General features: G+C 43.4%; 1 protein-coding gene across 2 annotated transcripts in view; it reads left to right on the forward strand.

The window, feature by feature from the left end:
* Positions 1-17,135, forward strand: part of acoxl (acyl-CoA oxidase-like) — a 392,248-nt gene that overhangs the window by 158,867 nt on the left and 216,246 nt on the right. The gene's annotated exons all lie outside the window — the stretch shown is intronic.

The raw sequence follows: 17,135 nt of genomic DNA on the forward strand, positions 1-17,135 counted from the left end.
ACTCAATTTTCTCTCCACAGATGCTGTCAGTCCTACTAAGATTCTGCAGCATTTTCTGTTTTTGTTTCAGATTCTAGCATCTACAGTATTTTGCCTTTATATTATTGTGGTCATGACTTTACCTTCCTGCCTACCCCCATAACCCTTGACTGCCTTTTCAATCAAAAAGTAATTGCTGCTGTACCTTATATTCCTTGAGTTATAACTTTGCTCACAAGTTTGATTTGATCTGATTTGTTATTGCCACGTGTAACATGGTCAGTGACAAGTATTGTTTCTTGCACGCGGTACAGCAGAAGTATTCAGAGAGTACATAGAGAAAAAAGCAAGGAGAGGGTGCAGAATATAGTGTTACAGTCATTGCTAGGATGTAGAGAAAGATCAACTTAATATAAAGTAGGTCCATTCAGAAGTCTGATGGCAGTAGGGAAGAAGCTGTTCTTGAGTCAGTTGGTACGTGACCTCAGACTTTGTTACTTTTTCCCGATGGAAGAAGGTGGAAGAGAGTCTGATCGGGTTATGGGGTCCTTGATTATGCTGGCTTTTTGTGTGGCACTGTATCAGATGCCTTTTGGAAATCCATTGTAGCACATCCCCGGTATTGTCCTCATCAACTTTCTCTGTTACTCTTCAAAAAAACAAGCTCCACGTTGGCTAAACCTGATCTTCCCTTAATAAATCTGTGTTGGCTTTCCTTAATTAACCTTCCGTTGATAGTCCATCGGACTGTTAAGTTTGTCCCGAATTATGATTTCCAGACGTTTCTCCACCACTGAAATAGCAACATCCTTTTGCATTTTCTAAATTAGTATTTTTGTGCAAAACTGGTATTTTTTTGAACTTATTGTGTCAGGACCCTCCTAAACCACGTACTTAAAGTGAGCTGCCAGGATGTAAAAAGAAGCCTTGTAAAATTGATTAGATAATAGAAAAGACCATCAGTCCAAAGATGTGTGGGTTAGGTGGATTGGCCATGCTAAATTTGCCCTTAGTGTCCCGGGACGTGTAGGTTAGAGGGATTAGTGGGGTAAATATGTGTGGTTACGGAGATAGGGTCTGGGTGGGATTGTTGTCAGTGCAGACTCGATGGACCGAATGGCCTCCTCCTGCACTGCAGGATTCTTTGATCTTATGATTTCTTCTTCCCTTCCTTTACTTTTTAGAAATCAAGGATGCAGTTACACAACGGCTATTGATGCTTCCTTCAGTTTCTACAGATACAATAAACACCTTGAAGTATTTGAACTATTTTCCTTCGAACCTCTACAGTGCAGAAGAAGGCCATTTGGCCCATGGAGTCTGCACTGACCACAACTCCACCCAGGCCCTTTCCCGTAATCCCACATATTTACTCTGCTAATTCCCTAACATTAGGGTCAATTTAGCATGGCCAATCAACCTAACCCACACACCTTTGGATTGTGGGAGAAAACCAGAGTACCCAGAGGAAACCTATGGGGAGAATGTGCAAACTCCACACAGACAGTGACCCAAGGCCAGAATTGAACCCGGGTCCCCAGTGCTGTGAGGCAGCAGTGCTAACCACTGTGCCACCATGCCACCCAATTTTTCTCATATAGAAAGGGGCAGTAGTTCCAAAGGACAGTGTCCATTATGTTTGATTCGCTTCTTCCTCTGGTTCTTTTATCTCTGCTGTTTCGCTTCTCCATTTCTGCTTACCTCCTCTGGGATGTCAACTTTCAACTGTTGTTTGCCCTTCTATCTATTCCCTGTGTCTCCCCAGCACGTCAGTTCATGGAAGTTCAGGGAAGCTGCTTGTTTACTCAATACCCAAATATATTCAAATAGCTGGGATGATTTTACCAATGTTCTGGATATCCCCCCCCGCACACATTCTTGCGCTGAGCCAACAACACTCGGGGCCGCTACCTAGATTTAGCACAAAAGCATAAAGGTCTCTCTCTCTTTCTCCTTCAGGAATTTGCATGCTTCATTGTGCACATGGAAAGATTGCATGTAAACAGACATAGTGTCTGTGTGGGTGTGTGTAACCATATGCTGTCATGTGCTATATTTAAACCTGTATTTAAGAGTTACGTGACAGCAGTGTCATTTAGTCAAAGTTTCTGGAATTCAAAAGTTTGATACTGCGGTACACTAATGAAACTTGTCACATGTTATTTGGATTGTCAACTCTCCTGGCCTGTCCTGGATTAGCAGGATTGAGAATTAAACTCCAGGGTGTTGCTGTGAATAACCCGGAAGAAAAATCGTATGGACATCAAAATAAAACGGATTTTTTTTGTTCCCTTTCAAGAATCTCACTTGTTATAAAAACTATTGGATGTGGTGGGGTGGCATGGTGGCACAGTGGGTAGCACTGCTGCCTCACAGCTCCAGGGACCTGGGTTCGATTCCTAGCTTGGGTCACTATCTGCGTGGAGTTTGCATGTTCTCCCTGTGTCTGCATGGGTTTCCTCCGGATGCTCCAGTTTCCTCCCAGACTCCAAAGATGTGCAGGTTAGGTGGATTGGCCATGCTAAATTGTCCGTAAGTGTCAAGGGGACTAGCTAGGATAAATGCATGACATAATGGGGATAGGGCCTGGATGGGATTGTGGTTGGTGCAGACTCGATGAGCCAAATGGCCTCCTTCTGCACTACAGGATTCTATGATTCTATGGGGCAATTTCATTTGCAATTATAGTTAAATCAGTTGGGTATAAAAGCCCTTTCCAATTGGTGTGGGAGAGGACTACCTCGGCTAATAGCAGGAATGGTGGAACAGATTGATTCATGGTAGAACGTCAGGTGTTTGAATGTTCAGGAAAACAGCCAGCCAAAATTGGCAACTCTTTGTGCAGAGTTGTGTAGTGCTGTCTGTAAATGGCATTTCTGTAGTTGTGGAACAGTTTGGACTTGTCAGGCTGAGAAGTCATGCTTTAGACAAAGCACCTCACAACATAATGAGTGAGGTTGATCGTAATGTTCATAGATTGAGGTGTCAGCAATTCACTCAGAGGGTGATGAGAATCTGGAATGCACTGCTTGGTAAGGTAGTGGAGGACGGAAACCTTACAACCTTTAAACAGTATTTGGACAAGCTCTTGAATCATCACAATATTGAAGGATATGGGATAAGTGAAGGAAAATGGGATTAGCGCACCTTTATTGTCAGTGCAGACTCGAAGGGCTGAAGAATCTTTTTTGCACTGTATGACTCTACGATACTGTGGATGGGATTTTATGGCCTCGCTTGTCCCGAAACCATAAAATCGCGCCCGAGACCAACAGACCTTTCCATGTTCTGCCCCTCATCCACTCCGCTTCCTGTGGCGGCAAGCAGATAAAATTCAAGCTTGTGACTCTATGAAAGATATTTGAAAGTATCTGAGATGAGATGTGGTAGCATTGTATGGTGCAGGCAAGGTTAACCCCAAGAACGGAGGCTGAGGGGAGACCTGATAGAGGTCTACAAAATTACGAGAGGCATTGACAGGATGAACAGTCAGAGGCTTTTTTCCACAATGGAAGTGTCCATTACAAAGGGGGCACAGGTTCAAGGTGAGAGAGAGAAAGTTTAAGGAAAATGTGCAGGGAAGATTTTTCACACAGAGATTGGTGGGTACCTGGAACGTGCTGCCAGAGGAGATGGAGTACTGTGTGCAGTTTTGGGCGCCGCACCTGCGCAAGGATATTTTGGCCCTGGAGGGAGTGCAGAGGAGGTTTACTAGGCTGATACCGGAGTTGAGGGGATTGAGCTATGAGGAGAGGCTGAATAAACTAGGCTTGTACTCGTTAGAGTTTAGAAGAATGAGGGGAGATCTCATTGAGACGTATAAGATGATGAATGGGATGGATAGGATAGAGGTGGAGAGACTCTTCCCACTCAAAAAAGACAGTAGGACTAGGGGGCACAGCCTCAAGATAAAGGGGAGGCGGTTTAGAACGGAGTTGAGGAGGAACTTCTTCACTCAAAGGGTGGTGAATCTCTGGAATTCTCTGCCCGTTGAAGTGGTGGAGGCTGCCTCGCTAAATATTTTTAAGAAGCGGGTTGATGGGTTCTTGATAAGAGAGGGGATTAAGGGTTATGGGGAGAGGGCGGGAAAGTGGAACTGAGCCACAACAGATCAGCCATGATCTTATTGAATGGCGGGGCAGGCTCGAAGGGCTAGATGGCCTACTCCTGCTCCTATTTTTTATGTTCTTATGTTCTTATGGTGGATGCAGGCAGATTAGCAACATTGAAGAGGCATCTGGATGGGTACAAGAATAGGGAGGGAATAGAGGGATACAGACCGAGTATGGTCAGAAGGTTTTTTTGTTTAGTTTAGTTTGGGCATCATGATTGGCATGAGCTTGGAGGGCCGAAGGGCCTGTTTCCTATGTTGTACTTTCTTTGTTTTTTTTTGCTCTCTTAATTGTTCCATTGGATACCTTAATGCAGTATGGATTGAAAATAATGGAAAGTGGATTTGGGACTGACATCAGGAAATTTTTCACGAAAAGATGATGTGTAATAGACTTCTGAGTGCGATAATGGAGGCAGAAAGCTTGGATTGGCTCGGGGAGATTTTAATTCAGGCTGTCAGGTGCATCTGGATCGCCCCATGGCACTACTGGAAGAACAGGAGAGTTCTATTCAATGGCCTGATCATTTTTTATATTTTAACCAACATCAGACCCAAACTATCTGACTATCATGTCTTTGCTGTTTTTGGGACCTGGCCAGTGTTTTTTTCTGTATTAAAACAGTGACCCTCCAAAAGCACTTTATTTTGCAAGTTCTGAGGTCTTCAAATGCATGATATAAAAGAAAAGCTTTACTTAGTTAAACCTGTATTTATCCTCAGTCTTAGGAAACAAACTGACTTAAAGGTCAAAGCAAGCCTTGTACAGGAGAGATGAAATTTAACACAGTGAAGTGTGAAGTGGTGCCTTTTTGATGGCAAGAATGAGGTGGAACAAGATAAACTGAAGGGAGCACAGGAAAAGAGAGATCTTGAGATGTACGTTCACAAGCCTTTCAGGATGCAGGATGAATTGAGAAGGCTGTTTTTCATAAAAGTGGACCCCCTGGCGTTGTCAAGAGAGGGATACTGTACAATAACAAGCAAGTTACATTGAGCCTTTATGAAACATTGGTTCCACTCAACCTCAAGTGTTGCGTACAATTCTGGGTGCAATGCTTCACAGAGGGTGTCAGGGGCTTAGAGACTATTCGGTTGAGATTGAAAAGAATGGTTGGTACCAGAGAGGAAGATCTTGAGTTCAATGGAAAGACAACAGAAACTGAGGCTGTTCTCCTTGGAGCAGGTATGGTGAAGGGGAGATTTAACAGAGGTATTTAAAAGCAAGGGTTTCACTAAGGAGGTAACTGTTTGCTTGGGCAGAAAGACCTGTGACCAGAGAGCACAAATTTATGGTAATGGGCAAAAGAAGAAATGAGCAGGGGCAAAAAAATTGCACAGCGAGCTCTTAGGATCTGGAATGCAGTGCATGTTGAAGAAGATTCAATCATAACTTTGGGTAAATACTTGGAAGTGGGATGGGATTCATTGGATAACTCTTTCATTGGCAAAGGCACGTTGAGCCAAATGTACTTCTCTTGAGTTGTAAGATTCTATAATAGAAAGTGCAGATGTGGGCATTTGCTGTGTAAATTTAGAGTTGTTAGTGATGTCAGTATTTTCATGTATTATCTGAGGGAATATTATTTGAAGTGATATCTCTAAAAGCCATCATTTTTCCAGACCATATACACATTAGTGCTGAGTGTCAGCATTAAGAGGGGTTGAGAGAACTAGACAGCCATCAAATCTTATGATTTAAAATTAGATTAATAATTATTAATAACATATGGCAGAAGGCAACAACAAAAATGAATCCCAGAATCAGGAAATTTGAAACAGAGTAGGAAAATGTTGGAATCATTTGGGAATTCAATCAATTTTGGGTATGGACCTTTTCTAAGAACTGGAGAATATTACAAATGCAAAGGAAAGGAAAGAGGAGGGAGAGCAAAAACACGCATGCATACATAGAGACATAGAACAGTACAGCACAGTACAGGCCCTTTGGCCCTCAATGTTGTGTCGAGCTATGTCCAAACCCAAGATCAAGCTATCCCACTCTCTATCATTCTGGTGTGCTCCATGTGCCTATGCAATAACCGCTTGGACACATGTGACATATATACACACGTACATGGGTATACACACACGTACAAGCATATATACACACACACATGTAAATGTACATGCATGCGAATGTGTATGCACACACATACATGTGATACACACACACATACATGCAAGCACTTTGGGTGGAAATAGAAAGCTACTAAGGTCATACTTGGGTAGCCTTTTGAAAATTCTTGCAACGGCTCTTTTTGTTGAACTTTAAAAGAGGAGATAGATTTTTAGCTCCATCACTCTGTGAGTATAAGGCTGTGAGAGGAAAACATTCTCCTTCACAGAGTACACTGTGGAGATCCTACTGGAGGAAATGTGGAAAAGGAGGGGGTGAAATGAAGCAAGGGCCACAATCCTGTAAAGACAAGTTGCCCATTGCACAGAGGAATCTGGCAGAGCGAATGATCACACTACATAGGATTTTGCACCAAGAGTGATCACACTTTTGGGGGCAGTTGGCAGAGGGAGTATTGACCCACTGTGGGGTAAATGCCACTGCCCCATTGTCTTAATGAACTGGAGAGAATTAGCATTCTCTCTAACAGTCCCCCCCCAAAATGTGATCACATGCTCTGCCAGACATCCCGAGAGTGTGATCACTCGAACTAGTCGCTCATTTTGATCCCACTTTCCAGTATTTGGTCTGTAGCCTTGCTGGTTACAGCAATTCAGATGCAGATCCAGGTCCCTTTTAAATGAGTTGAGCATTTCTGCCTCAATCTCTAACTTAGGCAGTGAATTCTAGATAACCACCATGCTCTGGGTGAGAAAGCTTCACCTCATGTCCACTCTAATCATTCCACCAATCACCTTAAATATGGTAATTGACTCCCTCGCCTCGGGAAAACAAGTTTTTCTTGTCTGTCCTATCTAGGCCCCTCATAATTCTGTTCACCTCAATTAAGTCACCCCTTAGCCTCCTCTGTTCTAAAGAAAGCAACCCTAACCTATTCAATCTCTCCTCAAAGCTGCAATTTCCAAGCTCAGACAACATTTTCGTAAATCTCCTCTGCATGCTCTCCAGACCAATTCTATCCATCCTGTAACGTGGTGACCAGAACGGTATACAGAGTTCCAGCTGTGCCCTAACCAGCATTTTATAAAGCCCCAGCATTATATCCCTGCTGCTTTTGTATTCAGTAACTTGCCCAATAAAGGAAAGCATTCTGTTTGCTTTCTTTACCACCTTATCCATCTGTCCTCCCACTTTCAGGGACATATAGACCCCAAGGTCTCTTACTTCCACAAACTCTCTCAATATCCCTTGCTTTATTTGCCCTCCTAAGTGCATTACCCCTCATCTTTCCAGAATGAATTCCATTTGCCACTTATCTGCCCACTCAAACAAATCGTTAATGTCATTCTGGAGTCGGCAGCTCTTCACTATCAACTACATGGCCAATTTTTGTGTCTTCAGTAAATTTCCCAATCATGCCACATGCATTTAAGTCTAAATCATTAGTATACATAACAACACCAAGGGCCTTAAGGCCTTAAGATGTCCCTGTGGAACACCGTTAGAACTGTTTCCCATTCACAAAAACATCCATCGACCATTACCCTTTGTTTCCTGTCACGAACTAATTTTGGATCCAGCCTGCCACCTCCCCCTGTATCCCATAAGATCTCATTTTACTGACCAATCTGCCATTTGGGACTTTGTTAAATGCCTTACAGAAGTCCATGTAGACAAGGTCCATTGCAGAACACTCATCAATCCTCCGTGCTACTTCCTCAAAAATATCCATTAAGTTAGTCAGACATGATCTTCCCCTAACAAAACCATGCTGACCAATCTGTGCCTTTCTAAAGTGACAGTTTATCCTGTCTCTCAGAATTGTATCCCATAATTTGCCCAGCATTAAATTAGGCTGGCCAGTCTATAGTCTTTTGATTTATCTCTTGCACCCTTTTCAAATAATGGTACAAAGTTTGCAGACCTCCAATCCTCTGGTACCTCACCTGTATCTAGTGACAATTGGAAAATGATCCTCAGAGCATTCGTTATTTCCTCCATGGCTTCCTTCAACAGCCTGGGATACAATCCATCCTGCCCTGGTGAGTTATTCACCTTGAAAGATGACACTCCCTCTAGTACTTCCTTTCTCATGATGCTTAATTTATGTAATATTTCACACTCTTCCTCTTTAACTAATGTCTGCATAATCACTCTGTTTAATGTAGAGACAAAGTACTAAATTGAGAACCCTTCCCACATCTGAGTCAACTTACAGATTATCATATACATCACAATAGGCCCTACCTTCTTCATAGTTATTCTCTTGCTCTTAAAACGTCTTAGGATTTTACCTGCCAATATTTTTACATCTTCTCTCTTTGCTTTCCGAAGTTTTTTTTACCTCACCCTTGTACTTTCTATACTCCTCCAGGGTTTCCACAGTATTAAATCTTTTCTCATTGTCATAAGCTTTCCTTCTCTGCTTTATCTTGGCCTGTATGCTTCTGGATAACCAGGGGCCTTCAGATTTGGCAAATTTTACTCCAGTCCAAATGCAATCAAGAAATAAGTGAAGGTGCAGAATGCAGCAAGCACAGCACCTATGCTGAAGTGCCGAAGACTTATACTCTTCCACTAGCCACACCTCCCGTCAGGCTGTTCCAGTACAACTGCAACACTGGCATTCATCTGACAAGGTGGAAAAGTTCCCAGTATGTTATGCATAAGAAAATATAGGACTAAATCCAATCAATTTGAGCAGATGTGGCACAAAGGAGCTCCAGTAAAGTGTAAGTCAATAGGAATCAGAGCCACACCTCTTAGAATCACAGAATCCCTACTGTGCAGAAAGAGGCCATTTGGCCCACTGAGCCTGCACCAACAATCCCACCCCAGGTCCTATCCCTGTAACCCCACGTATTTACCCTGCTCATCACCTGACACTAAGGGGCGATTTACCAAGGCCAATCAACCTAACTCGCACATTTTTGGACTGTGGGAGGAAATCGGAGCACCTGGAGGAGAACGTGCAAACTCAGCACAGTAACCAGAGGACGGAATTGAACCTGGGTCCCTGGCACTGTGAGGCAGCAGTGCTAACCACTGTGCCACCTGGCAGAAAGAAAGTAGGCTATGCTTGTTGGAACCCAATTATCTCAGCCCCCAAAACTTAACTACAGGAGTTCCTCAGGCCACTGTCTAGGCCCAACCATTGCAGCAGCTTCATCAGTGACCTTCCCTCCAATTCAAGATCAAAAGTGGGGATGCACACTGATGATTGCAATATTCAGTGCTTGCAATTTCCCTGATAATGAAGAAGTCCAAGCCTGCATACATCAAGATCTGGACAGCATTCAGGTTTGGCTTGATAAATGACGAGTGTTAGGGTGATAGTGGCGTAGTGGTAATGTCATTGGTCTAGTAAACTAGAGAACCAGGTGAATGCTTTGGGAACACAGGTTCAAATCCCACTAAGGCATTGGGTGGAATTTAAATTCCGTTAATTGATAGAAAATTGATTGAAAGCTAGTGTGAGTGAATATAACCATTGTGTATGATAATCATCATAAAAAGATGATTTCACAAATGCTCTTTAGGGAAGGAAATCGTCCATCTTTATTTACTTTGGCCTACATGAGATTCTAGACCCAGAGCAATGTGGTTGACTCTCCTCAGAAATGGTCAACAAATGTTGGCCTTTAGGGTGATGCCCACATCCCATGAAGAAAAGGTTTATGGGGCGGCACAGTGGGTAGCACTGCTGCCTCATAGCGCCAGGGTTCCAGGTTCAATCCCAGCCTTGGTCACTGTCTGTGTGGAGTTTGTACATTCTCCTTGTGTCTGCGTGGGTTTCCTCCGGGTGCTTCGGTTTCCTCCCACATTCCAAAGATGTGCGGGTTAGGTTAATTGGCCACGCTAAGTTGTCTGTTAGTGTCAGGGGGATTAGTAGGGCAAATGCATGGGGTGACAAGAATAGGGCCTGGGTGGGATTGTGATCGGTGCAGACTTGATGGGCCAAATGGCCTTCTTCTGTACCGTAGGGATCCTATGATTTTATTATCCATGATGTGGAGATGCCGGCGTTGGACTGCGGTAAGCACAGTAAGAAGTCTCACAACACCAGGTTAAAGTCCAACAGGTTTATTTGGCAGCACAAGCCACTAGCTTTCAGAGCGCTGCTCCTTCATCAGCTAAGTGGGGGTTCTGTTCACAAACAGGGCATATAAAGACACAAACTCAATTTACAAAATAATGGTAGGAATGTCAGTCTTTACAAGTCTTCAAGGTATAGACGATGTGAGTGGAGACAGGATTAAGCACACATTAAAGAGATGTGTATTGTCTCCAGCCAGGACAGATAGTGAGATTTTGCAAGCCCAGGCAAGTCGTGGGGGGTTACAGATAGTGTGACACACTCACGTCATCCTTACCTTTAATACACGATTTCCTGTAAAGATTCTCATTCCAACCATTATTTTGTAAATTGAGTTTGTCAGGTCAGGCAGCATCCATGGAGAAAGAAACAGTTTTAACACTTCTACCATGAAGCCAATCTTTCTCTACACCCTAACTATAAGTGCAATACTATGTTCTGCACCCTCGCCTCTTCTTCTCCCCTATCTACTCCAGGAATAGTATGTTTTGTCAGTATAGCGCACAAGGAACAATGCTTTTCACTGTATTCTATAACATGTGACAATAATAAATCAAATCAAATCAAGTCATATCAAATCTCTGATTTCACCTGTTGTCTCCCCAACTCCACATCTACAAGTACAAGCCGAGGTGTGATGGAATACTCTCCACTTGCCTGGATGACTGGATCTCCAATAACAATCAAGCTCAGTTCCATCCAGAAAATTCAGTGCTCCCTGATTGTATCCCATTCACCACCTTCAACATTCACTCCTTCATTGCTATCATTGCAGTTTATACCATCTACAGGGTGCACTGCAGCAACTGCCTCTTCTTTGACTGAAATCTGCCACCCCACAAGTGGAGACCTTTATTGCCTAAGAGCATGAGGTCAGCAAACAGACGGGAACACCACCAGCTGAAAGTTCTGTTCCGAACAGGACACCATCCTGATTTGGAACTGTGTTATTGTTCTCTCATTGTCACTGAGTCAGAAACCTCTTTAACAGCGCTATGTAAGTACCTATAGTAAGAAGTCTCACAACACCAGGTTGAAGCACGAGCTTTCGGAGCACTACCCCTTCATCAGGTGAGGACGGCAGATTTCTTTTCCTAGAGCACATTAGTGAACCAGATGAGCTTTTCCGACAATGGTTTTATAGTCATCAATGGATTCTCAATTCCAGATTTTTTTTAAATTGAATTCAAATTCCACCGTCTACCATGGCAGGATTTGAACCCAGGTCCCCAGACATTAGCGGAGTTTCTGGATTAATATTCTAGTGACGATACCACTAGGCCATCGCCTTCCTTTCTCTCACCTGATGAAGGGGCAGCACTCCGAAAGCTCATGCTGCCAAATAAACTTGTTGGCCTTTAACCTGCTGTTGTGAGATATCTTACTGTGCTTACCCCAATCCAACGCTGACACGTCCACATCACAAGCACCTATATCACATGGACTTTAGCGTATCAAGGAGGCAGGTCAGCACCACCCTCTGAAGAGCAAATAAGGCTGGACAGGAAATGCTGACTTTGTCAGGACCCTCACAAGCATAAAGATAACAATACTATTTGACTGATTTTCTGATCGGCTTCTCTCCAGCCAGGCTTTGTGTTTTATAGAAAGATCATAGATAAATCATAGAATCCCTACAGTGCAGAAGGAAGCCATTCAGCCTATTGAACCTGCACCGACAACAATCAAAGAACAAAGAATAAAGAAAATTACAGCACAGGAACAGGCCCTTTGGCCCTCCAAGCCTGCACCAACCATGCTGTCTGACTGAACTAAAACCCCCCTACCCTCCCAGGACCATATCCCTCTATTCCCATCCTATTCATGTACTTGTCAAGACGCCCCTTAAAAGTCAGTACTGTATCCACTTCCAGTACGTCCCCCAGCAACGAGTTCCGGGCACCCACTACTCTGTGTAAAAAAACTTGTATCATATATCTCCTTTAAACCTTGCCCTTTGCACCTTAAACCTATGTCACCCAGTAATTGACTCTTCCACCCTGGGAAAAAGCTTCTGACAATCCACTCTGTCCGTGCCTTTCATAATCTTGTAAACTTCTATCAGGTCTCCCCTCAACCTCCGTCGCTCCAGTGAGAACAAACCAAGTTTCTCCAACCTCTCCTCAAAGCTAATGCCCTCCATTCCAGGCAACATTGTGGTAAATCTTTTCTGTACCTTCTCCAAAGCCTCTACATCCTTCTGGTAGGGTGGCGACCAGAATTGAACACTATATTCCAAGTGCGGCCTAACTAAGGTTCTATAAAGCTGCAACATGACTTGCCAATTTTTAAACTCAGTGCCCCGGCCAATGAAGATAAGCATGCCATATGCCTTTTTGACTACCTTCTCCACCTACATTGCCACTTTCAGTGGCCTGTGTAACTGTATGCCCAAATTCCTTTGCCTATCAATACTGTTAAGGGTTCCGCCATTTACTGTACATTTCCTATCTGTATTAAACCTTCCAATATGCATTACCTTACATTTGTCCGGATTAAACTCCATCTGCCATCTCTCTGCCCAAATCTCCAACCAATCTAAATCCTGCTGTATCCTCTGATGGTCTTCATCGCTATCCGCAAATCCACCAACCTTTGTGTCGGCCGCCAACTTACTAATCAAACCAGTTACATTTTCCTCCAAATCATTTACATAAAGTGCCCCACCCAGGCACTATCTCTGTAACCGCACATATTTACCCCACTAATACCCTGACACCAGGGCCAATGGACCTAACCCACATGTCTTTAGACTGTGGAAGGAAACCAGAGCACCTGAAGGCAATCCATGCAGACATGGGGAGAATATGCAAACTCCAGACAGTCCCCCAAGGCTGGAGTCTATTCAAATTACCTGTGAATATTTGAGCTAAGTTAACAGTACTTCACACTTTGATTTAAGAACAGTATTGACTGTGTATGCCAGTGACTTGTTGAAGATGCAGTATATCTGAAAACAATTGCTGCAGTTGTGTGTCAGATTGAGTCTGATTTACAGAAAGTTATTATTGGTTAAACATTAATGCAGTGTAGAGGCTATGGAAGCTTTCAGACCTCTATCTGTCTCTTTACCTGTTTTGCATTTGTTTGTCCCTGTTGGAGCTTTCAGTACAATTTGGTTAGTTCGAGGCTGAATTATTGGGGGAATTTGTATTAAACTGTCAAATGGTTACTCTTGATTCATTACAACGAGTAGCAGGCCTTGCAGTGCAGACATGGACAATTTAAAGGTAGGAAGACGATGGCCTAGTGGTATTGTTGCTAGAATATTAATGCAGAAACTCCGCTAATGTTCTGGGGACCTGGGTTCGAATCCTGCCACGGCAGATGGTGGAATTTGAATTCAATTAAAAGAACATCTGGAATTAAGAATCTACAAATGACTATGAAACCATTGTCAATTGTTGGAAAAACCCATCTGGTTCACGAATGTCCTTTGGGGAAAGAAATCTGCCATCCTTACCTGGTCTGGCCTACATGTGACACCAGAACCACAGCAATGTCTAGCAAATGGTCTAGCAAGCCACTGAGTTCAAGGGCAATTAAGAATGGACAACAAATGTTGGCCAACGCTGGAATTTAAAAAATCCATACAGTGTGAAGAAAAATAACATGGATGTGGCTTCTGAAATGTTTGATGCTGTTTTCACCTTTTGGTTGGAAATTAATTGTAAGATCTGATTATGTAGATTGCAGCTGTACACCAAGTGAGGGCAACCACTGCATCTGAACATCTGCTGTGACGTAGTAAAAGTAAAGTTTATTTATTAGTGTCCCAAGTAGGCTAACATTAACACGGCAGTGAAGTTACTGTGAAAATCCCCTGGTCACCACACTCTGGTGCCTGTTCGGGTACACTGAGGGAGAATTTTAGCATGGCCAATGCACCTAACCAGCACATCCTTCAGACTGTGGGAGGAAACTGGAGCACCCGGAGGCAACTCACGCAGACACGGGGAGAACGTGCAGACTCTGCACAGACAGTGACCCAAGCCGGGAATCGAACCCAGGTCCCTGGCGCTGTGAGGCAGCAGTACTAACCATTGTGCCACCATGATCATGGTTGCTCATCATATTTAACATCCTGATCCCTCCGTCCCTCCATATCCCTTTAGCCCCAAGAACTATATGTAATTTCTTCTTGAAATCAAACAAAGTTTTGTCTTTGACTACTCTCTGTGGTAGTGAATTCCACACATTCACCACTCTCTGGGTGAAGAAATTTCTCCTCACCTCAGTTCAAAACGTTTACCCCTTATCCTCAAACTATGACCCCTAGTTCTGGACTCCCCCACCTTTGGGAACATTCTTTCTGAATCTACCCTGTCTAACCCCTGTTAGAATTTTATAAGTTTTTATGAGATCCCATCTCACTCTTAGTGAATATAAGCCTAATCAACTTTGTCTCTCCTCATATGACAGACTTGCCATCTCAGTAATCAGCCTGTACTCCCTCTATAGCAATGTAAGACTCTTCAGAACGCTCAATTAAAAAATCTCAATCTACCAATGCGATTTATGTCTTTGAAGTTTCGTACATCAGAATTTTTGTTTTAATGTATTCATGCTATGTTTGAAAAATTCCAGCAGGTGGCATCTTTTGTACTAATTTCAACAAGTCCTTTAGAAGTAAATGTGGATTTCTGGATTGTGGATTTTCTTTCTTACTTAAGAGTCATTACAGTGCAGAGGGAGGCCGTTTGGCCCAAAAAGTCTGCACCGACCCTCTGACAGAGCATCCCGCCCAGTCCTTTTACCCGTAACCCCACATGATTCTCCTGCTAATTCCCCCTAACTCATACATCTAAGGGGCAATTTAGCATGGCCACACATCTTTGGAGTGTGGGAAGAAATAGGAGCACCCGCAGGAAACCCTTGCAGACAGTGTGTAAACTCCACAAAGACAGTCACCCAAAACTGGACTTAAACCCGGATCTCTGGGTCTGTGAGACAGCCAGTTTAATGTAAGCATACTTGTGACTAATAAATAAACTCTAGCAGTGTTAACCACTGTGCCACCGTGCAGCTGTAAAGCTGTGGGCTAATTGCAACCTCCAGTGATGTCTCCATGTGCGCTGGGTCAACTGATCTTAACTGGAGTATTGGTTTGAAATGTTGTAATTGGACTCTGAGCAGGGTCATGTCACTGTGTTCTATGCTGCAGTAGGTGTTCCCATTTACGATCATATGGTGTATTCTTTACTCAGTGCTCATTGCATGGGAACCAGGCTATCCAGCTTCTTGAGCCTAGTCTGTAGTTCAATTAGACCATGTCTGATCTGCACCTTTAGGCAACATAGAGACAGAAGCAGCAACTGATCATTCAGCCCACTGTCCTTGCCCTGTTGTACATTGTGGTTATGGCTGATTTTCTATCTGATCTCCACACTCCCTCTCCCCATCCCCCTTGACATCTTTAGTGCCTGGAAATCCATCTGTTGATATTTTTAAGTAATTTAAAGTTTTAAATGTGTGTTTAAAGTTCAAAGTTTATTTATTAGTGTCACAAGTAGGCTTACATTAACACCGCAATTAAGTAACTGTGAAAATGCCCTAGTCGCCACACTCCAGAGCTGTTTGGGTACACTGAGGGAGAATTTAGTGTGGCCAGTGCACCGTAACCAGCACGTCTTTCAGATTGCGGGAGGAAACCCACGCAGACACGGGGAGAAAGTGCAGACGCCTGTGGCGGGTCTTTGCTCAAATGTTCTCAGAGACTCAGTGCCTGATTGATAGAGCCTGCATTGTGAAATGGGGGAGGGAACCGCACCCCTTATCATTGCTGTCAACCCCTCCCCTTGATTTATTATCGTCACATGTATTAGTATACAGTGAAAAGTATTGTTTCTTGTTCCCCTATACCGGCAAAACAGCTTGCTCGTGAAGTACACAGAGGAGAAGGAAAAGATAGGAAGCAGGCTATAGTGTTGCAGTTACAGATAGGGTGTAGAAAAATATCAACTTAATATAAGTTGATAAGTTGATAAGAATAAATGGATCCATTCAAAAGTCTGATGGCAGCAGGGAAGAAGCTGTTCTTGAGTCAGTTGGTATGCGACGTCAGACTTTTGTATCTTTTTCCTCACGGAAAAAAGGTGGAAGAGAGAATGCGCGGGGTGCATGGGGTCCTTGATCCTACTGGCTGCTTTTCCAAGGCAGCGGGAAGTGTAGATGGAGTCGACAGATGAGAGGATGGTTTGCATGATGGACTGGACTACATTCACAATCCTTTGCAGTTTCTTGTGATCTTTGGTCAGAGCAGGAGCCATACCAAGCTGTGTGTGGGTTGGCAGCAGCAACCTCCTCCTTGGCGATGCTGACATTCAGCAGAACTGCCAGCTGCTAATTGGCCAGTGGCTCCCGGTGGGCAGGACATCTGTCCCTAGATCCAGGCAAGACCTCCCTCTCATCCAGTCAAGTGCATGAATTAATTAGGTCAACCTTCACCAAAGGCAGTGACGATGTGGCATTCTTACCCAGTCACCAGCTGGCCATTGAGACAACTGTCATCTCCATGAAATTGTCATAGGTATGAAGCCAAGAATCAGGGAAATATTTAGTGAATGGTAAGATGTCATGAATGAACAGTAGGTTCTTTCTGAATAAAGTACCATCCAGTTTGGTGAAAACATGATGATTGTGTAAACTATTTGTAATTTTTTTTTTAACCAGCGTTGCCTTAAATCACATGCACTTGCACTCCAGATAACAAATTCTCATTTAATGGCATGCACTTAATTTGTTTGACTTGTTTATGTGCGTCGAAGTGACGCATATCATGATTAGCCAGAAGAAAATATATGTTAAAACCATTTTGTGGCTGTTGAGCAAGATAATAGCGTTTTGTGGTTTCTCTGTGTCTTAACTAT

Source organism: Carcharhinus amblyrhynchos, chromosome 7 (genome assembly GCF_965287045.1).
Source record: "Carcharhinus amblyrhynchos chromosome 7, sCarAmb.v2.hapA, whole genome shotgun sequence".
Lineage (NCBI taxonomy): Eukaryota > Metazoa > Chordata > Chondrichthyes > Carcharhiniformes > Carcharhinidae > Carcharhinus > Carcharhinus amblyrhynchos.